Source organism: Medicago sativa, chromosome 7, assembly GCF_051527215.1.
Source record: "Medicago sativa cultivar Bolivia chromosome 7, Bolivia_mono, whole genome shotgun sequence".
Classification (NCBI taxonomy): domain Eukaryota; kingdom Viridiplantae; phylum Streptophyta; class Magnoliopsida; order Fabales; family Fabaceae; genus Medicago; species Medicago sativa.
The window spans coordinates 62,232,992-62,246,268 of record NC_140755.1 but is presented as its reverse complement, the minus strand read 5'-3'; the positions used below and the strand labels follow the sequence as shown (position 1 = coordinate 62,246,268).

Here is a 13,277-nt window from a genome sequence, read left to right as displayed (position 1 = left end):
TTATATTCCAATAATATTATGTGGGCAAATATCGTAACAATAATTATATTAGCTATTTATCATTTGTGGGCCTTAGTTGATTAGTGATCAAATTAAGTAATAAGACTATTAGATTTCTAATTGGATGATTAAATAAATATTTAATTAGTTGATATGGACTCAATGAGTGGATGTCCGGATGGCCCATTAACGGAATAATGGGAAACCCTAATGGCCATCCAATATAAAAGAGGCTATGGTCCCCAATATACCGTACACCGGCAAACTCTCTCTTCTCCCCGTCTGAAGAGAACTTGAGGCATAAAGGTACCGTTGAGGAAGAACCAAATCAGCCGCCGCTAACCCTATTTTGTGTGTTTTAGATCATCACCTCTTCTCTCGTTGATCGTCGTAGTTGTTGTTGTTGAAAGAGGGTTGCTATGAAAGCTTTATCCAGGTATTCCTAATACCCTAGTTCTTAATATCTTGATAAATCAAATATGTCGTAGATCCGATCATAATCATGTTCAATGTTTTATTTGCTTCCGCTAGTGATTCATAATTGTTGAACATGAATTATGAAATCTGTTTTTATTAAGACCTAGATTTTCTACACTCCTTTCCAATATGCACATGGGTTGGGTCATGAGAATTTTTACCATTTTAGAAGCTATCCGAATAACAAAAAGAAACAAACTCTTACCTGCTCCATCTCACACAAATCATGTATCTCACCCAGACACATATATCATGATTCTCCCTGTTTTATACCAAACCTCCCATCACACTATAACAAAAGATACCATTCTTCCATTATCTCATCCCCTTCTCTCACTCTTTTCCTATATTTTATTTCATTTCTCAACCAAACTCAAATATCAGTCTTCATAGCCCCTCATTCAAGTACTTTTTAGTGGGTTTTTAGTATTCACAAATAAGAAAAATACTATTTCGATAATATACTACTTTTTAGAATTTTGTTTTCAGCTTCCTTAAAAAAAATAAAAAAATTGTTTTCATCTACGATAATGATTTTGATAAATATAACTTTGTGTCCAAAGAATATTAGCTCATTGGTATTGGTTTAGTCGTGTAATCTTCAAATGCTTTCGGCTTGATGATAAAATGATCATTAAGAGCATCCATAATGAAGACCCTCAATTTTGAAGTCTTAAACAAGTCTCACATGTACACATCACTCTTTATAATTTTTTAATAACAGTACTTAATAAGTACTTAATCACTCCAATCGATACCATCTAACAAAAGGTGTAAATGAGTCCTACCAATAACTCTGTATGATTTACATTTCAACAAAAGATACACTACAATGATTATTTTAATAAAAAAGTATTGTAGAGTCCACTTAAGTTTAATAAAAACTATTGTGGAGTCCACTTAAGAATGGGGGTCTTAAATGAGACCCCGAGTCTTAGAAGACCCCCAAAAAAAATTTGTACATATTAGGTGTCGGGTCTTAAATGTTGAAGACCTCGCCATTGGGGATGGTCTAATAATACTTTAATTAAAAGAAGAGTCTTGTTAATGAGTGTCCTAATGCACTCTTTAAATCCCAAATTTAAAAATTATTTTTTCAAAAAGTCAAATATTGCAAATTTCAATGCATTGAGTACACGGATTTTTGGTAACATTGGAATGGTTGATGGTTTAGTCATAAAATCGATGTTCAAATGCTTTCCTAATGATGATCAAATAACCATTAATACCCACTTTAATTAAAATAAATTCATCTTCTTGAAAAAAATTAAAATAAAAAATAAGGATCACTTTCATGGGTTGTACAATCAAGTGCAGTTTGTGAATTCGTGCTATGTTTCTTGACACATTTCTTATTGATTGTGGTGAAGTCGCAACGCGGTGTTTTTATTAACCGAATGTTCCAAAGTAAAACTGTTCCTCTACCCATATCACATTCCCAGTCCCATGTTGTTTGTTTGTTTATGTCATTCAACATGATCTTTATCTTCGATATCATGATCCTCGTTCGTGTTCCTTCTTCTTCTTGTACCACAAGCGAATCCAACAAAAGCCCTAAAAAATGTTCCAAAGTTAAGCCACTGAACACAAGAAGCTGAATATGCGCCGCCACAACAAGAAAAGCACTTATTGTTCACAAAATCATGATCGGATGGAGTGGACATAGGTTAAAGATAAGCCAAAGCAGCTTATTCAGAAATGATTGTGGCAATGATATCATCATATCCCTCAAACTCGTATACGACGTTGTTGGAATAATAACATCTACCTCGGTGTTGCCTTTGTTTTCTTCTTTTCATTGATGAATGAGAAGAATCCTTATTTCTTATAGATGGTGTGTGTATCAAATCCTTTTTTTTTTTTTTGTTGGTGAATTTTTTTTTTCTTTGAAAGATCTAGAAAATAAACAAAAAAAATAACAAAAATATTTAGAATCTTATTTTATTTTTTAAAATTGGAATGGGATAGAAAATATTTGTATCAAAAAAATGAAGAATGGGATAGAGGTTTGCGATATGATGGACCCCGCCCCTGTGGTGTGGATAAGACATGACAATTATCAAGACGTGACAAAGAAAATAAAATAACGCTATGCAATTCAAATCAATTAATTAATCCATTAGTATCCATATTTTTTCTTTCCTTTCTCGTGGATAAGTAGATCAAACTTGTTCATCATCAACCAGAAAACACTGCTCCGTTTGTTGAAGCAAACTTCTCACTTATTATTCACAAAGCATTTTAGCACAAGAAAGGTAACAACATATCTAGTATAAAATTACAAACCCATAATACAAGCAGGAATCTCACCAAACAGAGTGGCTCTTGTCAAGGGAGTTTGGAAACATGACACAATTAGTTATCATCAACCACAAACAATGATCAATTTGTTGAAATAAATTCCTTTAATCAAATGCAAGCAACCCAAGTTTGTTCATCAATGAAAATATTAAAAATTTTATGAAAAGGAAAATGTAGATGAAACTCAAAACCATAGTCACATAATTCGTGCAAATGGCAGAGAACCGTGTACCAATTCGTAAGTACCGAATTCGGGTAGTTCAACGTATTGGGTACGCATGAATTCACGTGGAATTCGTAAGAATTGCCGAACCACACGTTCCAAAGAAGGAATAACGGTGATTAGTTGAAGAAAAATGTTTAAACAATAGAAAATTAATAAATAAACGGTGAAATGGATAAAGACACCGCTAGCTATTTATTTATTAATTGCTACACAAGCTGGTGTTCTCAAACCTATACAGGTCTCAATCTATTTGCTTGGTTTTATAGACAGCTTTCTTATATAGTTCTCTAAAATCTTCCGATGTGGGACTTAGCCTTTTTTCTCATTCAACAGCTTTGACCATTTATGCTACTAGCTGCCTGTCAACTTTGATGTTTTGATGTTTTTTTCTTTTCTTTTGGATGTGTAAATATTTTTAACATTGGTATTGCGAACCGAAGCGTACCGAAGCTCTATACCCCTATACGTACCGAATTCTTCACACGTCGAGTACCGCGAACCCGTACCCGTACCGCGTACCAACGCGAATTGCGAATTGTGTGACTATGCTCAAAACTAGACAATACAGATTAGAGAAATTAAATAAAACATTGCAGCTCATCAAACTAAAGTTCATGAATTAGCAAGAAAAGTTACCATAAGAAATTGCATATTTAAATCTGTGATAGAACACAAAACGAGTGTTTGTTGCTTGGTGATGGTTGATATTTACCTTGCTCATTTTGTTGTCTAATTTTTAAATTAAGAAGAATGCACAAATGTAACTCAAAAAAATAATGAACAATAGACTCAATCATGGCACAACAGAGGTATTGCGTAGAAGAGAAAAAATATATCACTCAGATCGATGGTTGATGTTTAACATTTGTTGGCTTGTGCCCCTTTTATATAGATATATTTTGGTGAATGTGCTTAATACAAGTACAAAATTGAACACAAAATGAGAAAACTAGACAACAAAATAGAAAAATTTAAAAAGAATTTGTATCTCATCAAATAATATCCAAAACCAAAATACAAATATTGTTCACTCAAAATTAATCAGTTCAAGAGTGAGGAAGAAAAGTTGCCATACGAAATTGCATTTATGAAATCAGTGATAGCCAACATACAAAAATAGGAAGGAAGGAGCAATGAAAATGGTGATGTTGATATTTACCTTGTGATGGTAGCAAGGTAGAGAAGTTGAGAAGAGAAAACCAAAGAGCGTGCTAAACAAAGATGAAGTATAGACACTAATTAGAAAGAGGCTTGAGTGAGGTTAGATAAGAATATGTTTGTGCTGCATTCCATCACTGTTTATATAAATAAGTAGACACCACATTTCTTCATGGGAATTTCTCTTCAAAAATCTGCGAAATGATCTATCAAAAGATGTAAAAACCGTGTAAATTTGAGAATCGCATCTTATGACCTAACAAATGAACATGTCAAATCAAAACTAACAACTAAAAACTAATACATGTTAGCGATTCACTAACTTAGTTTTATAAGATTAGGCATTTGCCAAATTCACTTAACTACTAAACCAAAACTCAAACGTTTATTGGAATATTGATTAGAGAATGCCGTAGTATGGAATATGGATCCATGAGAAGGGTTTACAATAATTCATCAACTATGACCGACCCACCAGCTGAAACACGGACTAACTAGTACTATTGAACATAGTATGGCGGACTTTGATTCAATGAACTCAAAATCTCCATAAGTTATGCCTAATACATATTCATCACGTCCATGTTCAACAAATGCATAATACTTGATGCAATATCATAATCACTTGTCCATGGATTATTCGTGGTGTCACGTGTATGCCATCCTTGTTATTTAAATGAAACATCTGCCAAGGAACAACAAAGGGAAGAAGCAAAATAGGAAGAAATTAGGCAATAGGAAAGAAAAGATAGAGAATGGAAATGAAAACTGAGATGTGTGATAATGGGTGAAGTGTTTGGGCATTTTATAGGGTTAACAAGAACTCGAAGAAGAGGCCTTTATTATAATGGCGTATGGGTAGAGTTGTTCATTGTGTGTAGCTGGCTGTAGCAGTGGTTTTTTGGTGGTGGATTGTGGAGTGTGTGAGTAGAAAATCAAACTAGGCATGCTACTATTGTTTGGGAATTATTGGTAAAAAAGAAAGTACTAGTAAAAAGATATATTGTTTTATACATCAAAATAGCAACCACGCTTTTTGAGTTGATAATTTTTTCTTTTATAGTTTCTTTTAATTTTTGAATTGTTTTTTATTATTTGTTTTAATAGCAAATGAGAGTTATATTAAATATAAATGAGACAACTACAAATAACACTCGAGCCACAAATCGAGAATAGGTACATTGGCTTTTCGATCCATAAAAAAAATCCCCCAAAGCTACATGTCAAGACATATGCATGATAGGATTCAAAAACCATTTTTCTAGCAAGAAACCACCTCGTTGAGATTAATTTAATGTCATCATCGGTTTGTTCCACCTCCATACTCTTTGATAAAAAATGATCTCATTTATCTCTTCCTAAATATCCTAAATTGTCGAATGCCAAATTAGAGTTATCCCTTTCCGATGATTCTTGTTCGGAGAAAAGGAACAGAAGTAGTCAAGGAGGGTGACCCTTTCGAATATTTTTTATTAATTAAATAATAAAACTAAAATAAGTCAAAATAGAATTGGGACTAAACCAAGTTCAACAAAAATAATAAAAAAGAAAAAAGGAACTAACAAAATGATAGTTTGGAAAGCGAAAATTATCTCCAAAACTCTTCTTAAATAGAACAATGAGTCCATCAAACAAGGTAAACACGTATATAAGCTGCATGACTGAGTAATTGCAGGTATAATGAGCTTTACTGCTTCTAAAGGTCCATTTATTTAGGGTGAATGTGGTAGTCACCCCTAAATCTTGTTTGATACTTTGCATTAATAGATGTATAGGTTAGTGGACAAAACTATAATAATGTCTCCTTTGTGAGAAGATAAGATTTGGAGTTCATTTTGCATTTTTTATGGAAGCTAGTTTATGATTTTGTGTATCCAGAGTGAGGTTAATATCAGGTTTAGCAATACTCTGATCATCATCCTGATCACCACCGCGGCACCGCCAGTTGCTCAAGTTGAACTGACTGTCAGGAATAAGGTTGGCATCAGAAGATCTTCAAGTTGGTTATTTAGCTCGCCGCCGACATCCTCTGAAGAAATACCTTGATCATGAGTATGAACATCATCAATATTGCCCTAAACACATTTATCTATCATCATACTGTGATTAGTTTTGTGTTGAAATTTACCACTTTGAGGGACACTATCGACATGTTGATTGCCAAGCACCTTATCAGAGGCTACAAATTCATCTTTGGTGATTTTCACTATGACAGGTGAAGCAGTACTGCCGAAGGAATGCTCGACAATCTCATATGTGACATTGTGCAAGCATAATGAAAAGATGTAGATATTTTGTTTGAGTCCCTTGGCTCTTTGATAACCAAAGACTTGTTCTACAAGACATCAAAATCCATGTTGAATTCTGGTTTTATTTGTCAAAATATTTTGACATCTTCTTCAGGCTTTTTACCTTTATACATATTTAGATTGCTATTTTGCTTGAGATCCTTCAACTCTTCCACCAAAGGTAGATATCTATGCATTAGTGAATAAAATGACCAATGGTTTTACGATTAGCACAAAAATCTGGCATCTTTTCATTGACTACTTCGACGTGAGAAGAAAATCCTTCGTGTTCCACCAAGATATCCTCAAAGATTGTTCCGAAAGAATAATATATCAAAAAATAAATTGTTTTCGGCCACTAAATTATGTTGAATAATATATCGAATAGAAAGGAAAAAAAATAGGGAAAATAGAGAGAAACTATAAATATGCTTTCTATTCATGTGGACAGCAAAAACCTCTTTGATGCACAGATAGTAGTGGAAAACAAGAATAAGACTATTGAAAATGACAATTTGTCAAAGTACAGCCAACATGTGCATGAAATTTGATGACTTTTCTTGAAACACAAGCTAGATGATTCACAAATAATGCAACATACAATAAATTTGAAAAACAGAAATTTGGAGATTATAACAAAAAGTCAAGTAGATTGGTGCTTTATTATAGAATACTACATTACATAAGCCACAATGTTACTTGATTGGAATATGGTAAGTGTCACAATTTTGTAACATCAAAGGAAGTTGGCAATAACTCTCAAGTTATTATATAGACTCAAAAGCAAAAGTACATTCGTTCACTAACACATGCAAATGAATATTATCCTTAGATGTCCATATTAGTTTTGTGGAGCTTATTGATTTCAAGGTCATTGTTGTGAAGACCAAGTTGTTTCTCATTACAAACGTAAGCCTTATAAAGCAAGAAGAGCTCACAAAAGAAGACCAAGTTGGCCACACAAAAGACTTGGACAATACTTGAATGTGTAACCAAGTGAATGGACGCAGGTGGTTAATATACTTTATTTAAGGTTCATCCATTTAGATAGTACACAAGATCGATCTTTGACTCAAACAATTCATGATCAATGATAACATGCAAAATACACTGTTTGAATAGTTTGTTTTCCATTTATTTTAGAGTCAGTTATTTTGTTTTGCACGATTACTGCTAGTACTTTGATGTGTTTCAGGAACATAAGGAGTAAAAAGCAGAAGTGAAGAAAAAGCATAAAGAAATGTGTTACAAGCCCAACAACATTTGACAATTTTTTTGCTGAAGAATTAGATTATAAAAACACATGAGACGTTCAGTTGGAGAGGATCTTTTAGCTACCGCAATTTTGAGGACTCTAGTTTTTATGTTTCAGTTTTATTTTCTTTTGAGAACCCTAGCCACTGCACAATTTTAGAATTACAAAACCAAGCCACCGTACAATATATTTTGCCAGCACTATAATTTCAATTTGAGTTTTGTTTGGTTGTTTTCTTTTAAATTCAGCCGCTACTATTGTTACTACTTTGCTGTTAGTACTTTAATTTAAATTCCACTTCATTCAATTTATTTTAGGTTCAGTTCTATAGTTATTTATTTGTTTTCTCTTTAATACGAATCCTGCAGAAGTAATTTTAATGTATACTTTAATTATGTCTGAGTAGTCTATATTGAGTCCAAAACGAATGGACCGTCGTATCGACGGACCTCATGTAGCTGCACGCCCCATTTCGTGTAACGAGAATTTAAATATTTGTTTTGAAATTTCTGTTTTGCAATTTAAAAAGTCTACTACGAAAGTAGAGACACCGAGATATCGTTTACGCATCGAAAGAGCGAAAACGATATCCGACTTAAAAAAATCAGATTTTTAATTGAAAAGGTTAAAGCGAAAGCACTTCTTTTAAGAATTTATTGAATTAAGAAAAAGGAAATCTTAAGCCTGTGATTATACACAACGAAAGTAGGGAGTTACGCGTCTAAAAATTCCAACAATGTATTGCGAAAGAAAACGGCGTCTCTTATTCAATATTTTCTACAAAAGGTTTATGTTTCTCGTTACTATTTAATTAGCGCAAAGCTACGTGAGTGACAAAAGTTGACGGAAACCGTCGTTTTGGTCTCTACCCATCATATATATAATTAAAATCAATTTTTATTTTCCGCTCAATACCAAACTATTTTGAATTTTGCCTTAGATAAACATAGAAACAACAAGAAGTGGTACTTGTTAAATTGGTCTCTGTAGATACGATACTTTTTATACTAAAACCGACATAATCGTACACTTGCAGCCTTTACATACTCAATTCTGATCGAACTCCAGATGACAAAGGCTCTTTGTTCATAGGGCTCTTCACCATAAACAAAACAAAGATATTTATGCCAATTTACTTCCAACAAGGAATTCAAATTGAAATTGTACTATTTAGAATTTTCAGTAGTTTATTTTCTTGATAAGTTAATCAATGCTACTAACCAATTAACATGTCTAATGACACATACAACTTTTAGTTTTTTTTTGTCCTAGCAAACTATTATTTTTCAATCATATGCAATTATAGACATATGGGAATACTATCCAAGTCTATCTGACAGCAATAAGGCAAAGAGAAAGAAGAAGCAGGTGCATAAAGAGAAGCCTTCTAACTTTAACTCAGCCGAAATGAGGACCCGTGCTCAAAAGGGCTCCTCCAAAGCTACCTTGACAGATACAAAATAGTTGGTTCGAAGGCAACAAATAGACAAAGATTTGACATCCTAAATAGGTTCTGGATGAACAAAAGAGAGCTAAAGAATCAACAAAAAGGAAGTTTAAAGCATCTGAAGAGAAGTGCTCCTGAAGTCAAAGTGCTCCTGAAGTGATGACGTCATCAGAAGCAAGTTCATCACGATCAACACTTTTGTTCAAAATTTCATAGTGAGTGTAGTTTTGTAGCAGTTGTTAGTTTCTCTGTACTATGGTGGTCATTGACACCTTTTCCTTAGGTCTTCTCCTTTCTTGGGATAGATCTGGATTTTCTTTTAATAGGTTTTACACATTGTGACTCTGTTGTATTGGTTCAGGCTTCTCCTGTCTTTTATATTTTAATGCTTTGATAAAAAAAAAAAACATATATGAATATAATGAACTGATGCACTTATAACCAGACATGAGTTTTGATCAAGGAGCACAGAAAGTTGATAATTTACTTTAGAGATAATCTTTTTCTAAATTACCAAGACACGATGTAAGATGGATATCAAGAACAGAACATGGCCTAATCATCTAGCTTTCACTGTGAGGTATATATTGAACCTATGTATCAATATAACTCAAGATCATAATATGATGACGTTCAATTTCAACTAAACTATCGGCGTCTTCTTTCTTGAATTAAAAAGTACATGGAAGTTTACATCCATCCTAACACTAACATAAAAATAACTAATGCTAATTAAAAAAGTAAAAAACTAATCAAAATATATATGATTAGGCAAACACATAAATAGAATAATGAGTATGCCAAATATAGTTAAGTTGACAACTGAGACACTGTATTCTTCTTTGAGAATTCGAACGTAATAGTGGAATATAAGTCTTTGGTACAAACACAAGCAAAAGAAGAATATATGATCATACAACATTCCTATCGTGCGCCGTCACATGAAGTTTGGATATTGAATCATTGTTCTTTTGAAAAGTATAAAGTAGAGGATGGAGACACTATAATAAAAGAATGCCGCCATTTAATTGTCTTAATCTTTCCCGGCAATTAGAATGACAATATTCTTTAGTTTCATTGTCTCTGTCCTCCTCTTCGTCCTTTTCGAAATAATTGTGACCCAATATATAAACTTCATGCGGCGACGCACAATGATCAATAATCATATATATTCTTCCTTAGCTTTTGTTTTTATCAAAGACTTATATTCCAATATTAGCATGATCAAATTTCCAAAGAAAAAATTGACGTCTTAGTTGCCACCTTAACTATATTTGACATACTCGTTGTTCTTTTTATAGACAATGGTTAGGAAGAGGCTTGAGTGATGTTAGATAAGAATATGCATGTGCTGCATTCCATCACAGTTTATATAAATATAATTAGACTCCACATTTCTTCATGGGATTTTCTCTTCAAAAATCTACAAAATGATCCAACAAACGACGTAAAAACTGTGTAAATTTCAGAATCTGCATTACATCTTATGACCTAACAAATGAACATATCAAATCAAAACTAACAACTAAAAACCAACACGTGTTAAGAATTAACTAACTTAGTTTTATAAGTTTAGGCATTTACCAAATTCACAACTACTAAACCAAAACTCAAACGTTTATTAGAATATTGATTAGAGAATGCGTAGTATGGATCCATGAGAAGGGTTTATAATAATTCATCAACTATAACACACCAGAAGACACATGGACATAATTAGCATTATTGAACATCTTTTTTAGTATGGCAGACTTTGATTCAATAAATTCAAAATCTCCATAAGATATGCCTAATACAAATTTATCACGTCCATGTTCAACAAGTTCAATATAATTGATGCAATATCATAATCACTGCTCCTGGATTATTTAAGTGCTGGTGTCACATGTACGCCATCCTTGTTATTTAAATGAAACAGCTGTCAAGGAACAACAAAGGGAAGGAGCAAAATAGGAAGATATTAGGCAATAGGAAAGAAAATAGAGAGAATGGAAGTGTTTGTTTGTTAATTAAGAGGAAATGAAAATTGAGAAATGTGATAATGGGTGAAGTGTTTGGGTATTTTATAAGGTGAAGAAGAACTCGAAAATGGAATTTGTGTTTGTTGCTTGATGATGTGTGTATGTGTGTAGCTGGCTGTAGTAGTGGCTTGTTGCTGGTGGAGTGTTTATGAGTAGAAAATCAAACTAGGCATGCTACTATTGTTTGGGAATTATTGGTAAAAAAGAAAATACTAGTAAAAAGATATATTGTTTTATACATTAAAATAGCAACCCATGCTTTTTGAGTTGATAATTTTCTCTTTTATAGTTTCTTTTACTTTTTGAATTTTATTTTATTATTTGATTTAATAGCAAATGAGATTTATATTAAATATAAATGAGACAACTACAAATAACACTCAAGCCAAAAGTTAATCGAGAGTAAGTACATTGGGTATTCGATCCATAAAAAAATCCCTCATAGCTACATGTCAAGACATATGCATGATAGGATTCGAAAACCATTTTTCTAGCAAGAAACCACCTCATTGAGATTAATTTAATGTCATCAATGGTTTGTTCCACCTCCATACTCTTTGATAAAAAATGATCTCATTTCTCTCATCCTAAATCTCCTAAATTGTCAAATGCCAAATTAGAGTTACCCCTTTCCAATGATTCTTGTCCGGAGAAGAGGAAGAGAAGTAGTCAAGGAGGGTGACTCTTTCCAAATATTTTTATTAATTAAATAATAAAACTAAAATAAGTCAAAATATAATTGGATTGAAAGTACAATAGACATGACAAAATATTTTTGCGATTTTTTTTTTCTTTCAAAACTTTGAAAGTCCCGGTGAAACATATAGATTCAATTTTATGTTCATGTAGTCCTTGTGATCTTGTTCTTTTCAATATTGTTAATAGTTTACAATTAGTTTACCTATGTGACTCAAGAAATTTGCAGTAGAAATTGCATTGAATCCATAGGAGTATAGATGAGCTAATAAAGCAGCATCTGTTCCAATTTCGTCTAAATGGATATGTAGACATTTGTGTTGTCATTTGTTTAAGTGGTAAATTAGGTATTAAAAAAAAGTTAAATTGACATTTTTGGATCAAATGTTATTAAGAAATTTTAAATGTTATATTTTTAGGACATGGAAATGAGTTGAATATTAAGTATAAATGGTAAAAAGAACACTACTAATAAAAGATATATATTGTTTTATAGATCAAAATAACAACTCAATGCCAAGTGTGTGTGACTTGATGCTTTTTTTCTCTTTTCTTTATGTACTTTTTAATTTCAGTGTTTTTTTTAATTAAAAATGAACCCATGCAACTGTTGAATCTGTTTTGGTTTGAGTTTGGTCAATTTAGCATTTGTCCTATGTATTTCATTTTCATTTTTCTTTTACGATAAAAAGTTTGGAAAAATATATATGTGATTTTGTATTTCAATAAATTTGAAAAATCCGAACCAATTGGTAAGCAGGATAATTCAGACAAATTAAGTAGATACAAGAAGTTTTAAAAAAGTGACTTTTTAAAGATCATGACACCTTAAGAAAAAGTGTAACAAATAACCTCTAGTCTAATAATTAGATGGATATAAGATCATGACACCTTAGGAATCGGTGATTATGCATCTATACCATATATAAAGAAAATAAGTGATTTTGGGTTGTCTTTTTCATTATCTCAATTATACATTTAAATAAATTTTTTACAGTAATAATTGTTGTTTGTGTCATTAAAAAGATAAGAATTTATATTATACTTTTTTGTTATATTGTTGATCTCATTGAAATAGATAAACATGGTTAGTTAAGTTTGTTATAAAAAAAAATGTTCATAATTTTCAAAAGTTAACGCAATAAAAAGAGCGGAACAACGGTGATGTGAGTACCCGTCTTTTCACCAATTACTGACAAAGATGTGCCTTTCCATCAACCCGGCATCCAAAATATTGTAAAGGATGTTCATATGTTTATATACTAGGATATACACCCGTGCAACGCACGGGAAAAAAAGATTTATTGTGGTGTTAACAAAAGTTTACTCTAAACATATCAAAAAAATTAAAAACATATAATGCAATTCTTAAAAAAATCAAATGTTATTGTCTTCATGGAAATAAAAA

At 32.1% G+C, this 13,277-nt stretch overlaps 1 long non-coding RNA gene across 1 annotated transcript; it reads right to left on the bottom strand.

Moving 5' to 3' along the window:
- Nucleotides 1–2,602: 2,602 nt before the first annotated feature.
- On the bottom strand, nt 2,603–5,068 carry LOC146907455 (uncharacterized). The gene is made up of 2 exons (XR_015019676.1): nt 4,164–5,068; nt 2,603–3,559 (listed from the first exon to the last, which is right to left on the bottom strand). It is a non-coding gene; the product is annotated as an uncharacterized LOC146907455 (long non-coding RNA).
- Nucleotides 5,069–13,277: the final 8,209 nt, after the last annotated feature.